Here is an 18,092-nt window from a genome sequence, read left to right on the forward strand (position 1 = left end):
CCAATAGCTTCTGCTACATGTAAAAACCAGAAGGGGAGTAGACTAAAGATCCTTACTAGGAGGATTGGAATGCTGAAAACATGACCATAAATTCAGTTGCGGAATGTTGGATGTTAAGTAAACTCTGGCTGAGATCCCACATTGTGTTTGTGTGGTTATTAATTGTCATCAAGTCAATTTTAATGTATGGCAACCCTATGAAAGAGATATCTCCAAGACATCAAGGCATCACTTGCTCTCCTCAGGTCTTGCAAATTTTGAGCCATGACTGACTTAATCCACCTGTAGGCCAGTCTCCTTTTCCTACTGCCTTCCGCTTTACCAAGCATTATCCTCTTTTCGCATATTCCCTTTTCCTAATACATACACTGTGCAGTTTATGTCCTCCCCAGATGAGTCTATGAAGGTGGTGGGACAGAGAACACACACACACACACCCCAAGATCATCTGACTTTGGCAGGCTCATACGGCGAGATACAGGTTTTAAGACAGTCTGAACCTAAGCTGTAGGGGGCTTTATAGGTCATAACCAGCACTTTGAATTGGAGCAGTAGCCAGTGAACATCAGGAATAAACTCTTCTAGAACATGGCCACATATCCTGAAAAAACCCACAAAAAACTATGGATGCCGGCCATGAAAGCCTTCGACTTTACACAGCCAGTGACTCTGTTTCTACAAAAGAATTATATGCTCCCTAAAAATACAGCTAGAGCTTCATTCTGCTGAACTCCAACATGGTGCAACTGATTGTCATGCCCTCTACTTGAGAGTTTGGCTTCTGTCGATGAGGCAGACCTACTTGTCAGGCCCCACTAGAGAATTCAGCTTCAGAAGATGAAACAGACCTACCTCAGCCATGCCTTCCTCCAGCTCAGTCTCATAGCCACCTGAGTCCTCAGCAGGAGGTAGCAGAAATAGCTCCAAATTCCAAGGAAATTTGAAGGCTTTGGTATATGGCACAAAACCCTGTCTCTCCCCTGCAGACAAAGTGAGCAGCTGTGCATACACAGCTGAAAAACACTCTTGAAATAAAGGGCCTGAACAGACAGGCCAAAATAAAGCTGCTTCGGGTCACTTTCGAGGTATACTCTTTAAATGACACATGTATCTTAAGAGGCCAGAAGCTGCACCAAAGCTGCGCTCCAATCCTTAAGACTGGAGTGTGGCTTTGGCACAGCATCCAGCCTCAGGACACATGCATCATTTAAATAGCATACCTCCAAAGTGACCTGAAGCAGCTTTATTTTGGCCTGTCTCTTCAGGCCCATAGTCTGCAAGTTGGGTGGTGCTGCTTCAGGTCACTTCATACCCTCTTTTAGGTTGCTGGAAACAAACTTGGTGTCTGTTTCAGACTGCCTCTACTGCAAGATGTGATTATGTGATTTAAGACCCTGGACTGCTTCTTGACTGCATTATATTGCTACTTGTGGACTTGGATTTATGGCTTCTGAGCCTGGACTGTTTGTTATTGGATACTGCTTGTTCCTTCAACTACTGGACTGTTGGCACTGGAGCAGGACATTGATGGTGTCTCTGTCAGTATGTCTGCTTATCTTTCCCAATGGGGAATGCAGTGGCTGTACCTGTAATCCCAGTGAATAAAACAAGACATTGACAAATACTTACACACCATCCAAAAGCATGCAACTGAATGGCTGTAGTTGGTTAGTCCCAACTACAGTGGTCCCACTGAGGCAATGGTTAAATGGTGAGTCAACACACAGGTAAATTCACTTGATTCCATTCTCTAATCTAGGGAGGATTAACAGTTGGATTTGGCCTGTGTTGAAAGGTTACACTTACAGAACTCGGTTTATGCAGTCCTGAAGTGAATACATTCATTCTCCCATGGTTCAAAAAAGTACAAGCACATGTTTAATGGCACGTATTCGCATATATAACAAAAACAGGATTCCTCCTTCCGGGACTGGCTGTCTGGAGACATATAGAAAAGGAGGAGAGAAATAAAGAGAGAAAGCAAACTAAACTGGCCAGTTGGGGCTATCATGGACCTTCTTGAACAGCCCATCCATTTATAAAATCAGTTAGCATTCCTTCCTCTTAATTCCAATCATAACACCACAAAGCAGAAATCATGAAGAGAGAAGATTGATTATGCACATTACACACCGGCAGAAAGCCTAGCCAAGGGCAGGAGAAAGTGTGTTTAGAGAGGGAGCTTTCTCAGGATCACAGGCATGCATAGCAGAGAAAGTTCCAAAGCCAGAAAAGGCTGGAACATTATCAGCCTCAAACACATTTTTCAGCTCTCTGAGCCAAAGGAATGGTGGGGGGCTGGAGAGGTGGTTGGTAGGTAAGTACTTGGCAATGGGTTGGCAAGGGAGGGGGATGTTTTGCTTCCAGCTTGTGGCACAAGTCTGAAGAAAATATAGGATGTCCCTACCTTTCAAAAATAATAATAATAATAATAAATTGGGGGATGCTTCATCTATGTATCTGGCTAGAATCCTGTTGGTCACTATGCTGGTGTACCTATGCCAATGAAGCCAGTGGTGGAAGGAGGAGAAATGCTCCAGCCACAGCAGCCAAGATGGGCTGTATAGAAGCTATCCAAAGTGATGAATCTCTTTGGGTATAGAGTTCAGTACCTTAAAGCCTGCATTAGAACCTGGGGTGGATTCACTGCTCACCCAACAAGGGAACCACTGAACTGGAAAGAAAAGATTGTGAATGTTTCATATTGGGGGGAGGGGGGGGCTGGAGAAGCATGCCATTGCTTATATTGGACAATGAACATGGATAGTGATTGAGTTGTGGTGGTGACCTGAAATATCTATCAACTTGTTTTCTTGGCAGTTTCTTTCAATTTGAGAGACTGTATTTGCCATGAGTGAGACTGGTTTGTTTCCCTGCCAAAAGAGAAGATGCAGCAGCTTATCAAGGAGGCTGTAAGGAGGTTTCAACTTATTAGAGAGGCTGGAGATTTTTTCGAAAGACTGAAACAGACTTTTTTGGACATGAGTGGTGCCTCTAAAGAGAAGGACAATTCTCAAGACAGAAGAAGTGGATACTTGGGAGAAAACGACATGCAGAAGCAGAATGATCAAGCACCATTTTGCAAGTTAGGAACTTGTCCATCAATTCCAAGTTCTCTACCTGATCAGTGATAATGAGTCACAGGAACAGGGGCAAGAGCCTCACTCATCAGAAGACATGGAAGTGACTATGGAGAGATCTATGAAGGGAAAGGCTCTTGTCAATCCCAGAAGAATTAGAGATATGTGGTGATAGTATGTGATTTTCTAGAGGAAAAGAAGCTGTGAGCCTGATAAAATGCCTTGAGGGCTGACAACCCACCAACCATTACCCTTTCCTTTCCCTGTTGGAACAAATGATTGTGTAAAACATAATCTTCAATATGTATATATATTGTTATGAGGTTCTGGCAAGAAAGCTAAAGGACCTTGCAGCACAGGTTGCTTGTTGGTTCATCATTCCCTCCCATTGAAGGAAGAGGGAAAGGAATACTGGAAGTGAACAATTGGCTCCACAGATGATGCTGTCAGGAAAGATTTGGCTTCTAGGACCATGCTCTGTACTTTCATGAAGAAGGATTTCTTGCTAGAGATGAGTTGCACCTCATAGCAGTTGGAAAGATCCTATTTACTAGGAGTACCACAAACCTGATCAGGAGGGCTTTAAACTGAGTTGCAGGGAGGAAGGAAAAAGTATTTCAGAGAGCAGGGGGAAACCAAGTACTAGGGGCAATAGACTCAATGATACAAGGGGAATTGGGCCAATAATACAAGAACCCAATACTGGGCAGAAAAAGAACAAGCTGGAGGAAATAGTCAATACATTTAGATGTCTCTACACATGGGAAATAAATAAGGTAACCTTGCACTCTTAACACAGGAAGACAAATATGATTTAATAGGTATAGCTGAAACCTGGTGGAATGAGTCTCATGACTAGAATATAATAATGGAAGGATTCTAAAGAAATAGACCAAACAAGAAAGAAGACGGATGTGTACATCTGCAAGGAATTCTATTACTTGAAGCATAAAAACCAGGTTGGATAAAAATTAAAAGTGGTGGAAACAACAGCAACATCATTGTTGGGGTCTACTACAGGCCACCAAGCCAAACTGAAGATTTGGATTATGTCTTACTTGGATAGGAAAATGACCAAACATTCACAATGGAGAGTTGCGTTAGTTATGGCCCCTTAGGATTAAGATGAGATTTAGAAGAGACATGTATAAGAAACAGAAGACGGGGAGAATCACCAAAGGTGAATATAAGCAAATACCCAGTACCTGTAGAGAGAAACTCAGAAAAGCTAAAGCTCAGAATGACTCAGGTTTGCTAGTCATTATTATTTTTATAATTAAAAATAATAAAAGAAGGGTGGCTATGTTCAAGAGGAAGAACAAGGAAGCAATAGGGTCAGTGTGTAGAGAAGATAAGTATTATTACTTACGTGCTGATAATTGGTTTCTTTTTGAAGTAACTAAAGCAGTCATATTCCAACTATAACAAGGGCTCACTTTCTCCTTTTGGAGTGTACTGTAATTGTTTGATTATATTTATAATTACAAGATGTATGGCCCCACTACTTGGTTTACTTCATACCACAGACCAGTAATGCTGCCCTTGTAACTGTGCTTGTACTTGTAACTATTCTTTTCAAAAAGGCAACTTTCCATGCTCTGCTTCTGTGATGTAGAACCCATATAGGAAATGGGGTTGGATCTGATGTCTCTTTCAATGTTCTGGTTGCATTTAACCTCATCGTACCTGATCATTCATTGTATAGCATGAGCAACATAAGCTATAAGGAAGGTACACCTGGCATGGAAAAGATGCCCAGAAGTTGAGACACCCCTTCTTTTGACTTCTATGAAGTTTCTACATCTCATATGGCATCTAGCTCAACAGCCTGGCTCAAATTGTCACCCATTTGTCAACGTGACGTTGAATGACAGATCGGAACCGACGCATGGTTGACGAGGCTGGGACATCTTGAAGGCCTCGCCTGTCTCAAACTGCCTGCTGGTTTCGCTTTGCAGCATTAATCTCCTGTGACAGAGAGACCCAGTGTAAAGAAGCCAGCTGTGCAGTGCCAGCTAAATAGGACAATGTGTCATATGTTCTAAAGGGAACACGGAGCTCAGAGCAGGAAAAAATTCCCAGGACAGCTTAAGTATACAGAATGGGTAATGTCCTCAAAACTGAACTCAAGCAATTATGGAGAAAGGTCATATATGTGTGTGTGTACACACACACACACACACACACACACACACACACCTGAATTGAGATAGATGAAGTCAGATGGTCCTGTCAGGGATGAGAAAAGAAACCAAGGCTAGGAGCTGGAGAGCAAACCAAAATGCAGGACAGCCATGATGACTTTACCCAAGCAAAGTCCCATCTAAAACAGGATGTTTTTTTTAATGGAAACGCCTACCTTGGAAGGACAAAAAACCAACCTCAAAGGGCAAACTCTTTCAGATCTCAACATTTTTCGCTCCCCAGAAAATGCAGTAAATTGCTATTCCAGAGACTCATCATAGAGGGAACCTATGCACAGAGCCAAGGGTTTATGGTTCTCTAGTCCCAGGGTGCTTCTACACTGTAGGAATAATGCAATTTGACACCACTTTAAGTAGCTCTATCCTATTAAATAATGAGGTTTGCAATTTTACAGGATCTTTAGGCTTCTCTGCCAGAGTGCTGGTGCTTAACAAAACTACAAATCCCAGGATTCTGTAGGATGTTTCATATCACAGACCAGTGCTTTGCAATATTCTTATTTTTTTAAAGAGTAACTGAAAAGTTACTTTTAAGAACATGAAAGCAAAGCATTGCTTAAATAAATAACTTTGTTGTTGTGTGCCTTCAAGCCATTTCTGATTTATGGTGAACCTATACCAGGGTTTTCTTGGCACGTTTCTTCAGAGGGGTTTTTGCCATTGCCTTCCTCTGAGGCTGAGAGAGTGTGACTTGGCCAAGGCCACCCAGTGGGTTTCCATGGCCAAGCAGGGATTCAAACCCTGGTCTCCAGAGTCATAATCCAACATTCAAACCATTACACCCCATGGGCTCCTTGCTACAGTACTAATGCCTTTTTCTTTGAAATGGCTTTCATGTAAGTGCATAAAAAGGTAAAAGGAATAGCTGCTTATGCCAAAAAGATAAGAATGCAGTTCTCTAAAAAGAATGTTGCTGCCCCACACTACTCAGAAAATAAGTAGTAATAGATAACAGTGTTAATTTCATTAAAGGGTTATTTAGAAGCTCTGTGCCAACTCTGCTTCTAATGCAACACTGGCTATTGTGAGCTATGAGCTTCAGAGGAAAGTCATCTTCTCACTTGTTCTCCAGAATCATGCAGCTTTCAAACAACAAAGAATCATGTGGCACCTTGACATTTTGTTTAGCAAAGGTTTTGTGGGCTGTATCCCATCTGGTACACATGCCTGGTAATCTATCACCTAGTCCCAACTAGAGTAGACCCATTGAATCAATTGTTGAGTATTGACTCAAGCCTTACGTTTGTTGTGTTGTTTTGGGTCTTCAGAGGGTTGAACTGGATATACATTGTGGACTCTTCCAACTCTGTGATTCTAAGTCAGCTCTAGGCAAGACTTCTGCAGAGGAGGTTGGTCAGTGCCTTTCTTTTGGGCGGAGAGAGTGTGGCTTGTTCAAGACCATCCAGTAGGTTTGAACAGGGATTTGAACCCTGCCCTCCTGGACTCCAAGTCCTACTGGAGTCCTAATTCAATGCTCAGACCACACCAGCAAATTGGCCCCAACCCTCATGTAAATCCCACTGGCCCCATGGGTCTACTTCGGTTGGGGTTGCCAATAAGATCCAGGAGCATGCTTTCAAAATGCAGAACAAGATCTGCACTTGAATATGCTTCCAGAAGTAAAATGGAGGCAACACATCCGCTTGGTTGTACAGAATTCCTCCTTTGCTCCTCGGAGGCCTCCCTGCGCCAAGACATGACTGTAGTGTCCCAAGGCACGGCAATTATCTGCCAGCTGTTTCCCTCATTCCCTCTCTGAGGATTGACAACATTCATTCGTGTCTAGCCCAGTGACTCCCTTTGATTTACACTTCAAATATTTTCCAGCCATTCTGTTCCTCCATCATCCCTTGTGGCAAAGACACCCTTTGCTTGCTCTTGCGCTCTCTGAATATCCATGAATCACCCTAGAATAATAAGCTCATTTGTGAGCAAGAGACACACTCAGAGAACCAAAGAGCAGGCTAAATCACTACAAAGCTCTCTAAAGCTGATTTAGGCCTTCAGCAGGGTTTCCCATTATGATTTCCATCCTCTGTGTGGTTGCACCAGAGCATCCAACACTGGGAGAGAGAGATTCCTAAGGGCAAATTGGGTGATTCACCAGCAGCGCCTGTCCAAGGCTCAAGCTAACCCCATCCAGCCTATTCCCACTTGTCAATGTGTCTATGGAGTTTATAACATCGGGTGATGTTAGAATCACTGGCCTAAGTACAACTGTTCGTATCATTTAGAGGAGATCAACTGAATTAATAGAAACTTGGTATGTCACTGCCTAGACTACCAGTGTGGCATCGTGGTCTGTATGTTGGAGGAAGTCTCTGTAGACTAGAGTGTCAGGGTTCAAATGCCCGCTCAGCTATGAAAACCCACTGGGTGAGCATGGGCAGGCCATCCCCTCTCAGCCTCAGAGAAAAGCCATGGACAAACTCCTCTGAATAAATCTTGCCAAGAAAATCTTTGATAGGGTGACCATCACCTTGAAAGTACATGACAAAAACAAATCGCCACCTATGCAAGTCTCACTGATTCAATGGATTTATTCTAACTGGACCTAATAATGGAATTTAGGTCATTGAGTTAGCAAGGGGCTTGTAAAATGCTACTTCAATTAATGTGTTATTTCCAGTCTCAGTGTGAGCCCTGGTTTCACCATAGAAGTGGTCCCTGGAGGAGTACTTGAGTTACGAGCCCCAAACAAAGGTCAACCTTCACTTGTTAGCCAAAACTATAGTTGTTGCTGTTGTTGTGTGCTTTCAAGTCATTTCTGACTTATGGCGACCCTAAGGCAAACCTATCACAGGGTTTTCTTGGCAGCATTTCTTGAGAGAAGGTTTACCTTTACCTTCTTCTAAGGGTGAAAGAGTATAACTTGTCCAAGATCAGTGGGTTTCCATAGTTAAGCAAGGATCTGAGTCCTGGTCTCCAGCATTGTAGTCCAGTGCTCAAACCACTACACCATGCTAGCTTTTTACAAAACTGCAACTACTCCAAAATGTACAACAATGCACAAACAAATGTCCATGCTCAGGCATATGTGGGCATCCCATGTGCATGTATACTCACTTGCAGGCATAAGTCATCTCATGTGCATCATGTTCTGTATCAGAAAAAAATGTCAGCACACAAAGAACTTAGGCATGAGTAAGATACCAACAGGATTCTGGCAATAGAGCAGCCATTTCAAAAGGCCCATCAATTATGGTGGGAGGAAAATAAGGACAAATCAACATCATTCACTGGAGGTGCAATGCATGGCTTCATGAAATAGCTCTCTCAGCAAACCAATAAACAAAAAGAAAAGAAGTCCATAGTGCCATCAACTGAAGTATGGCTGAATGACCTCTATCTACATCAGATGTGGAAAGGCCAGGAGATGTTATTTAGTCTGCTGCCACACTGCAAAATGAATGCAATCTCACACCGCTTTAACTCCATGGCATGGAATCCTGGGATTTGTAGTTTATTGCAGCCCCAGAGCCCTCTGACAGAGAAAGGTAAACATTGCACAAAACTACAAATCCCCCAATTCCATCGCATCGAGCTATGGTAGTTAAAGCAGTGTCAAACTGCCTTATTGCTGCAGTGTAGATGCACCCTCAGTGGCTGAAAGTCATGTTGACACATAGGTAAATCCCACTGATTCAAAGGGTCTGTTCTTTTTAGGGAAACAATAGGATGCAGTTTCCTCTGCCTGACAAAGAAAGGATTTTGAAGTGAGTCCCTGCTCTTCGAGGCTAAGAGATGGTGAGGCAATTACTGTGTTTCTCTCCCTGAGATGCCTGATCCAATAATCTGCCATGTGTTTGATTAATCAGCTTATACACACAGCCATTGTGTACTCTCCAGATCCCTAGATTGTCATGATATTTTGAGGGGATTTTTTGTTCTCCATTCAGCCACCTGCCTTATTGCAACCTTCTTCTTGCTTTTTTTTATTTCTTTCTTTGCAAACCATCTTATCCCACATGGGTAGAGCTCTGAGCCAAACCTACTTGTAGTTTTTCATGAAGCTATTTTGCAGTGTCAAAATGACTCCGCTTTCCAAAAAGGAAGAAAACTGAAAGGGGGAGGGGGTCTGGATTCCTTGGTTAAAGAAGAAGCAAAAAGGATTAACTATAGCAGAAGAATATATGACAGGAAGAGCCATCCCAACCCATAAGACCAGCAAAGGCTGGTGTCTTCCATGTTGGTGAGCCATTGCATCCCCTCTGGGTTTTAAATAATGCATCTACACTGTAGAAATAACACAGTTTGAAACCATTTTAACTGCCATGTCTCCATCCTACAGAATCTTGGGATTGGTAGTTGTGTGCGGCACCAGCGCTTTTTGGCAGAGATTGCCAAGGTGAAAGTACAAATCCTAGGATCCCATAAGACAGAGCTATGGCACATAAAGTGGTGTCAAACTGCACTATTTCCACAGCATCGATGCACCCCAAGTGTGATCTTTAAAGAAGCTATCTGAGATGGCCTTCTTTGCAGGATAGGGTCCGCCACCTTGCAAGCTTCCTTTAAAGCCTGGACTAAAACCCAGAGCAGATTCCCTAACCCACTGATATGGAAGTCCCCAGGTGCTACTGAATCAGATCTGCCTTGAGCTGCTCCCCATCTAAGGTGGAATCTGCACTGCAGAAATAATAATAATCCATTTCCTCAATACTCTAGAATACTTTTACAGACAAAACTGTTCTTTCCAAAAGTCTTTTATTTTCTCTTGGTCCCATTGTAACAGCTGTTTTCTACTGAGAATCAAAAGTGGAGACTATCTGGCAGAGGTCTACTCCCATAAAGGAAGGTAACCATCTGCTCCTTCAAGATGTTGGTAAACTGTTATATCAAGGCATCTTCCGTTCATACATCTGAGAGGCACATTTTTGAAGCAACACAGTTGTTAGATCCTATGTTAAGACTGGGTAATATGAATCTTCACATGCAGAGTTACGCGGTAAGTGTGTGGCAGAACCCGTTGTGTTGAACTGCAATGATGAACAAATGAACGTGTACCCAAGTGTTCAACTGAATGCACAATGCATGCATGAGCATCACACAAGCATGTGCATCTGATGTGCATGTATGCTCACTTGTATGTGTAAAGGCACCTCATGCACAGCTCTGCTTCTGCAATCTTGAACTGAGTGTGGATGTCGGGTACTAGGCAAAGCCAAATATGTAAGTGAATGCACAACCAAATATAGGTATACAGTTTAACTAACCTAGGCATTACATCCTTAACATAAAATTTGATACCAGAGGCAGGAATAACATGGAAAGAATAGAGAGATAAGTACTTGCACCACAGAAAAGAATGGCAGTTGGACATGTTTCAACAAACCTTTTATGCAAGACTGCTGCCACACTGCAGAATTAATGCAATTTGACATCGCTTTAACGGTCATGTATCTCCTGCCAATGGAATCCCAGGATCCATAGTTTGTTGTGACATCTGAGCTCTCTAACAGAGAAGGCTCAATATCTCACAAAACTACACATCCCAGAATTCCATAGCATTGAATCATGGCACTTAAAGCAGTATCAAACTGTATTTTTGTTGGCTCTCTTCTATGTCCTGCAAGCATGCAGCAACAAAAACAAAAAATAGAAAAGCCAGCTATCAGCAGTGTCTGAGGTTCTTGACCTCAACAGTATGCTAAACTCAGTTTGTAGTTTTTTGTGGGTTTTTCAGTCTATGTGGCCATGTTCTAGAAGAGTTTATTCCTGACATTTCACCAGCATCTGTGGCTGGCATGTTCAGAGAAGCACCCACAGATGCTGGCAAAAAATCAGGAATAAACTCTTCTAGAACATAGCCATACAGCCCAAAAAACCTACCAAAAGAAACTATGGATGCCAGCCATGAAAACCTTCAACTTCACATCAGTTAGTAGTGTTTGGCAATATTGCACTGACCAACCTTGAATGATGTACAGATGCAATTGGATTCATCCAAGTTCTTGGAGGCTTTTATCACTTGTTTCATTATGTGCATGTTATATACAAACTCTCTCCAACGTTCACTGTCTGATACACAATAAATTCACTTTTTCCAGACAACCCACCAACTCCTCTCCAAACCATACCTGACTTGGGTTTTAGAACACTTATATACAATGGTAATGATTAAGGGTTGACACCTGGTGTTACGTCTCATTTACATCCTTTTTTACACTGTCTTAAAGGGACATTGTTCCCAATATTTTTACAGGCAGCCTGAATGTGGACATTCTTCATCAGACCAGAAATGTTCAACTATTTTTGCAGTGGAACTTACCCATGCATTAAAAAAACATCAGCAGGGAAACCTCAACCCAGCTAATAACACCAATTTGCAAGAGAGGAGGAGAGACAACAACAACGTGGAGCATTCCTGTGGCCTTTTCATTTCGTCTCCTTCTTTCCCAACAAGCCCAAATAAAAGAAATCGCCCTCTTTTACGACCGGGTTCAATCAATAAAGTGCTCAAGACAATGCAAAGACGAAGAAGGTGGGGGGGAAAGAAGGTGGGGTTGAGTGGCAGAACAATAAAATTAAAAGGTTTCTGGATGGATGATTCAGACACCAGGTTTGGGTGTCAGGCATACAATTAGTCCGCTTTACATTCTGCAGGGCAGCACATGACAGACAGATCAATCCTCAGCCCATTCCAAGCAGCCGCATAATGAATAAATCAGCAAGGTCGCTTGTGTCGAACCAGCAGCTCAGGATGGACTCTCTACCTGCTGAATCTCTGGCTGCTATTCCCAATCCTGCTGGGTCTTTCCAGAACAGTGGCCAGAGAGCCTAACCAGAGGGCCAGGCTATGGCGGGGTGTTTTTACTAAATTTGGCAGTAAAAAAACATCTGATAACATAATAACAACAACAACAACAATAAAATTTATATCCCACCCCTCTACATAACGCAACCGGGGCAGCTTACAACGTTAAAATATACAATCCAACATCAGGATGCCACCCAGATTAAATTTTAAACTGGATAGAGAAACTGAATTAACATGCATGTGATAAGCTCCTGAGACTGTCATAGTTTGGACATACAGTGGACATTCAATGGGGTTAGGGCATAGGACCCCCGTGAAAGTAGAAAAACTGCAAATAAAAAACCTACTTTTTTTATCTAAGAGAACACATCTCTAGGAATCTCCAGGTCTTCCAGGGCAGTTCTGTGGTCAAGATCTGCCAAATGCCTAGAGAAGTGCTCTTTCTAGAAATATCCAGGTCCTCCATTGTGACTTTGGGCAGAAGGTGACAATAGAGTCATGCTGGAGGACCTAGATATTCCTAGAAAGAAGATATTAATCAAATCCGTGAATAATCAAAGCTGCAAAGGTGTATCATGAGAAAACAAAACTCACTAGAAAAGACGATAATGCTTAGTAGGGTAGTAAGAAGAGAGGAAGGCCATGTCTGCACAGGCCAAAAGATCCATTCCTCCTGCCCATTCTGGCATTGTCCCGCTCAGACGATGCATGCTCCAAACCCCTGTTCTGAATGTATATATGGGAGGGACAGACACCTGGGCGAAGTAGAAACAGTTGGGTTGGATGATTTCTTTCTTTCTCTTTGATGCCGCCTGCTTTTCACTTCGTCTGGGAGCATGCAATTGGCCTGGCCATCATGCCTGCCACATCAGCCTTGTGAGCCGAGGCAATGATGTGGATGGCAGGACAACGACTGCAGTCTCGTATTCCCAGGCTGCAGACTTCTGGTGGTGGATCTCACCCAGAGTTGTAAATCTTGTCTCGCTCATATCCGCAAAAGCTGATGCAGTCAAATAAAGCTGTTCTGACAGCAGCGTTTAATAGCTCTACTGGCTGCAAAAACCCAGAGTTCACAGCCATCCCTGACAATGGATCTGTGTTTTTACAAAGCAAGAATTTACTGTCTTAGCGCTGGGTTTACAATCTGAGCAACCACTCGGTAGCGGTACATATCAAAGTACTATAAAGTTGCAGAGGGGGAAGGAGAAAGAGAAAGAGATGGGGTGGAGGAAAGGAGAAAGAAAGCATGCTCCTTCTCTACCTTCTGTCTCTCTTTGTGGAAAGAAGGTTTTCTTTTGTGGATCCCTGCAAAATATCAACTTGTCTGTCACTGGGTTCAGTGAATATGAAATCCCACCAAAGTTTGTAGAGAGCATACAATGGATACAATGGGTCCACAACAAACTCCAACTCCCAAAATTCCATAGCCTTGAGCCAGGGCAGTTAAAGCGGTGCCAAACCGAGTTATTTCTCCAGTGTGGATGCAGCTGAACATGTGTGACCCTCACTGTGCTGTTTTGAGTCACTCTTCTTTTAGGATTTGATTTTAATAATGACTTTTTGCATGGTTTTAATTGTAATCTTTTTAACGCATAAACCACCTTGAATATGGATGCAACAAAGGTGTGAAATAGTTGTAATCCACAGCATTAAAGAACATCCTGCCTTTAAGAAATCACAAGTCTTCCGCTATAGATGGAACTTCCATGTCTCAAGGCAGTATACCACCAAATTCCAGTTACTGGGGAGCAAAAGTACAAGAAGGGTTTTGTCTTCCTTGTTCTTGGCCTTCCCAGACTGTATGGGGATCAGTGCTGAGGTCAGAATATCTGAGAATGTATTTATAAACTCCCATTTTATTTGTGAATCCTGTGATTCACATGTGGACAATAGTCGAGTGGGGGATTGGACTTGGTGGCTTACGGGTCCCTTTCTATCACTATGATTTTATGATTCTATGAGAATGAAAAAGTTGGAGTTATTTGGATTGCAGTGACCATGCTAGATGGAGGGAGTGCTGGTAGTTGTAGTGTCTGTAAACGAACATAAAATTTGCATCCCTGTGTCATTTCTTTTTCTGGATCCTTCCACTGCAGAACCCAAAGGAGACACGCTTCAGCTTTTCGCTGCTGTCACCCATCTTCTTCCTCACTACCAGTTGACAATCTTTTTAAAAAAAATCCAAATTGTTCCAAATAAATCCCTAATTTTGCAATCAGCAAGCTATGCAAATGAAGGAAATGTATGCACCTCGGTGCCATTTGCATAATTTGTTCTTATCACAGAAATTGCTTTTTATTTATTTTTAGTGTGGTGTGCTATAGCGGCTTGTTCTGATATGTTGTCAGGTAAGCGGCTGTTTTCGGGTTACCTGAGGCTTCTTCCTGATGTCTTTCGGAAAATCGTGGGCTGGGAGACACAACAAAAGTTTACAGAGTTGCTTGAAAACATGCCGAGGCCTTGAGCTGCCTCGGGTTCAAGAGGCCTTATAGCATTGCAAACAGAAGTGTATTAATCCAAGAATTATGCAAGATTTCGAAAGTTCGATTTTGTTCAGTGACAGTTGACAGCTGAACTCTCCATTGGAAGAAAGTCTCTTTCCAAAACACGTTTAACAGTTTCTTTTAAATTCTAACAAAAACCCAAAGCAGATTTATCACCCCATTGACATACTACTGATTCTTGCTTTGTTGCATTTCTAGGCTTGCCATAATCTGAGGCCTGAAACCATAACTTGCTAAACTTGTGCCTAAAACTAGAAATGGAAATCCCACCCCTCTGAAAGTTCAGTTGCTTAGAAATCAGCAATTTCCTTTGTTTTAATCTGAATAGCACCAATTCCATGTATTTAATAAAGAAACCCTTTACATGCAACTGTCCTCAATGTAGTCACCTCCAAATGTGTTGGGCTACTACTCCCAGACTAACATTTGGGATTATGGGAGCTGTAGTCCAATACACCTAGGTCAGATTTGGGCTCCTCTTTTAGACTACAGTTCTTAGAAGCCTACAATTCATGCTTTGTTGTGTTTCGTGGCTTGCCAAAATCGGAGGCCTGAAATCATAGCTTGCTGAGCTTGTGCCTAAATCTAGAACTGGAATGTGTCTACTAAGAGGTCATATCATGTGTCTATCAAGGTCAGTAATTCCCTAACTTTGGTCCTCCGGCTGTTTTGGACTTCAGCTCCCAGAAGTCACAGCCAGCTTGGCCAACAGTCAAGAATTCTGGGACCTGAAGTCCAAAACATCTAGAAGACCAAAGTTTGGGAACCACTAATCTAGGCCAATATTGGTTACTCTTGGTAGGTCTCCATTGACCAGAATAATCTGGGCTGCTTCCAGAGTATTGTGGCCCTGAATTCCATTTTCTGGGCACTCCAGTGCAACACTGGGCAACTGTCTACATGCGTGTCCCACTGTGTCACCTGGTGCCACGGCCACTGGCATGGGTTGTTCCATCTGAGGTCAAAAACAAGATGCCTGGCATCGATCACATGGCTTGGATCCTTGTGACTTCAGACTTCTGCCAGCGGCAGCAGTGGCAGGTAGTACAATGGGATGCATGTGCCGACAGTCACCAAGCATAGCTTAAAATGAGTTCTAAGGGAGGGATAGAGGGATAAACAACTGACCATCCTTTGTGAAGATAGTGCACAGTTGAATCAGGGTTTTGGCACTGCGTCATGAGGACAAGGTGATGTGATGGTGTGGGAGAACTGGTGCAAATGCCCTGTGTGGACATGCCCTCTGACTGGCAGCTATCCAGGATTAAGAGCAAAGGGAATTTTTCCCCATTCTTTTTAAGATAAGATTCTTTTGCTAAAATATGCCAGGCAGAGCATGGGAAATAGCTGGGGTTTTTTTCAGTTAAGAAAAAGTAGAATAATGCAACGAAACACTGAAACCATCCATGTAAAGGAGCAGTAATAGGATAATGCTCTGGGATACCACTGACTCAGTTTTGAATGGCTTCCTATGTTATCTTATTCATTCTCCTTTAAAAATGATATTCCAAACTCTGCTGCCAGAGGCTGAAAATGGGAGCTTGCATATGCAAACCATGTCCTCAGTTGCAGAGCTAAATCCCACTCCTCTGAAAGCTAAATTGCTTAGAAATGAGCAATTTCCTTTGTTTTAATCTGGACATCACACATTCTATGTATGTAATAAAGAAACCCTTTCAACCCAACTCTCTGCAATGTGGTCACTTCCAGATGCATTGGGCTACCATTCCCCATTGACCTGTGGATAGGTTGACTCAGTTTTTTGGGGTCAAGTTTTTGACTAAAATTTCTAGACTTATACATGAGTATATACAGTAAGTCTTTCCCTGTTTTTGCACTCCTGCCAGATGGTATAGGAAAGGTAGACTAGACCTGAATCTGGCAGCTCAGTTCATCACTGTCATTGCAAATAGCAATCTCTGCTATATCTATCCTTCTAATATCAAGCAAACTGGTTTGCCTAATTCCCCCAACAGATCGATTGCTCCTCGAAAGAACACAAAAATGTGTTCCGAAGAACGTTTTGGACTGTTCAGCATCAGGACATTTTGATCACTCATTTTCAAATATCATTTCTCATCTCTAAGATTTTCTATCCTTACAAGATGAGCAGGAGAACAGCAACAAACAAGCCGCAAGGCCATAAACTAAAACACAAGGGCTCCCGTCAAAGATGTACGACGCTTCCACCCACCTGGCTCTTAACAACTCATCCAGAGGTTGGAGGGTCCCCTTTCAGGCATATTTAGGCATTTGCTCTGTTAGTTCTTGCAAATTAAAAAACGAGAAAGCAGGAGTGTGGCTTTGTAAGGGTGCACAACAGCATCCTCTGCTGGACCATTTGAGCTTTAACTTGCCAATAGAAAATGGTGCAGAATAGGAAGGACAGAGAAACTTTGCTACAGGGGTCCCAAGGGCAATGGAGGAAATGAAAAAGAAGAGACGAAACCCCAGATGACAGCTGAAAGGAACAGTATTTGTGAAGGTGTTTTTCACAAACTGGTGCCTTCCAGATGTGTTGAACTACAGCTGTTCTGGCTAAGCCCTTCTGGGAGCTGGTTTCCCATACATTTGAAAGGTCCCAGACTGGAGACAGCTCAGTCAGCTCAGTTGTTCGGCTGGTTAGACCAAAGGACACTGTGTAAATTTCCATTCACATAGTTAAATGCATAGGTTTTTATTTTCTTTTATTTTTTCATAATTCACAAATATACGCATTACATCCGAACATTTTTAACATTACAAGTGTTTGAGCATTGTATAAAACCTATATTATTGTTTACTTCCCAAATATCTCTGATGTGGGTCACCTTATATCTCATATATCTTCTTTAACAAGTCTTTTTTTTTTTTAGTTAATATCACTCATAACTCTGTAAAGATTTCTCAGAGCCTAAACCATATTTTTGATATTATTAGCACCCCTTTTTTCCATTTAAAGGGTAATATATTAAACACACTCTTACCTACACCTTACTTCCATCTAAATTTGCAAAATTCCATAATCGGGAACCATGCTTCTTCTGTATCTTTCCTATCTTTCTACATTCACTACATACTTTCTACGTCACTACAAATAGCCAAGTAACTTTTTTCAGCTCCAGGGTGTTTATGTAGTTACACATGCAACGTAAGGTCTTGGACATTAATATTAGTACAGCGGACCCTTGGTATCTGCTGAGGTTTGGTTCCAGGACCCTCCGTGGATAGTCAAATCCGTGGATGCTCAAGTCCCATCCAATATAGTGCTGTCCCTTTTATAAAATGTCAAAATCAAGGTTTGCTTTTTTGGAATTCATATCTTTTTTGAATATTTTCAAGCCATGGATGGTTGAATCCATGGATAAAGAATCCGTGGGTATGGATTATATACAACCGGTTGTATTCATATACAGCGGGTTGTATTCATATTTCAGTTCTGGGAATTCCCACTTTCAAGCTGAAGGAGAAGAGTATAGTTCTTGTTGCCAGGTCTCCAGCTTCAGACCAAGAACTTTTTTTTGAGATTGCCATTCTCAAGAAACAGAATCCCTTTGGAAAATCT

Source organism: Sceloporus undulatus, chromosome 6 (genome assembly GCF_019175285.1).
Source record: "Sceloporus undulatus isolate JIND9_A2432 ecotype Alabama chromosome 6, SceUnd_v1.1, whole genome shotgun sequence".
NCBI lineage: Eukaryota > Metazoa > Chordata > Lepidosauria > Squamata > Phrynosomatidae > Sceloporus > Sceloporus undulatus.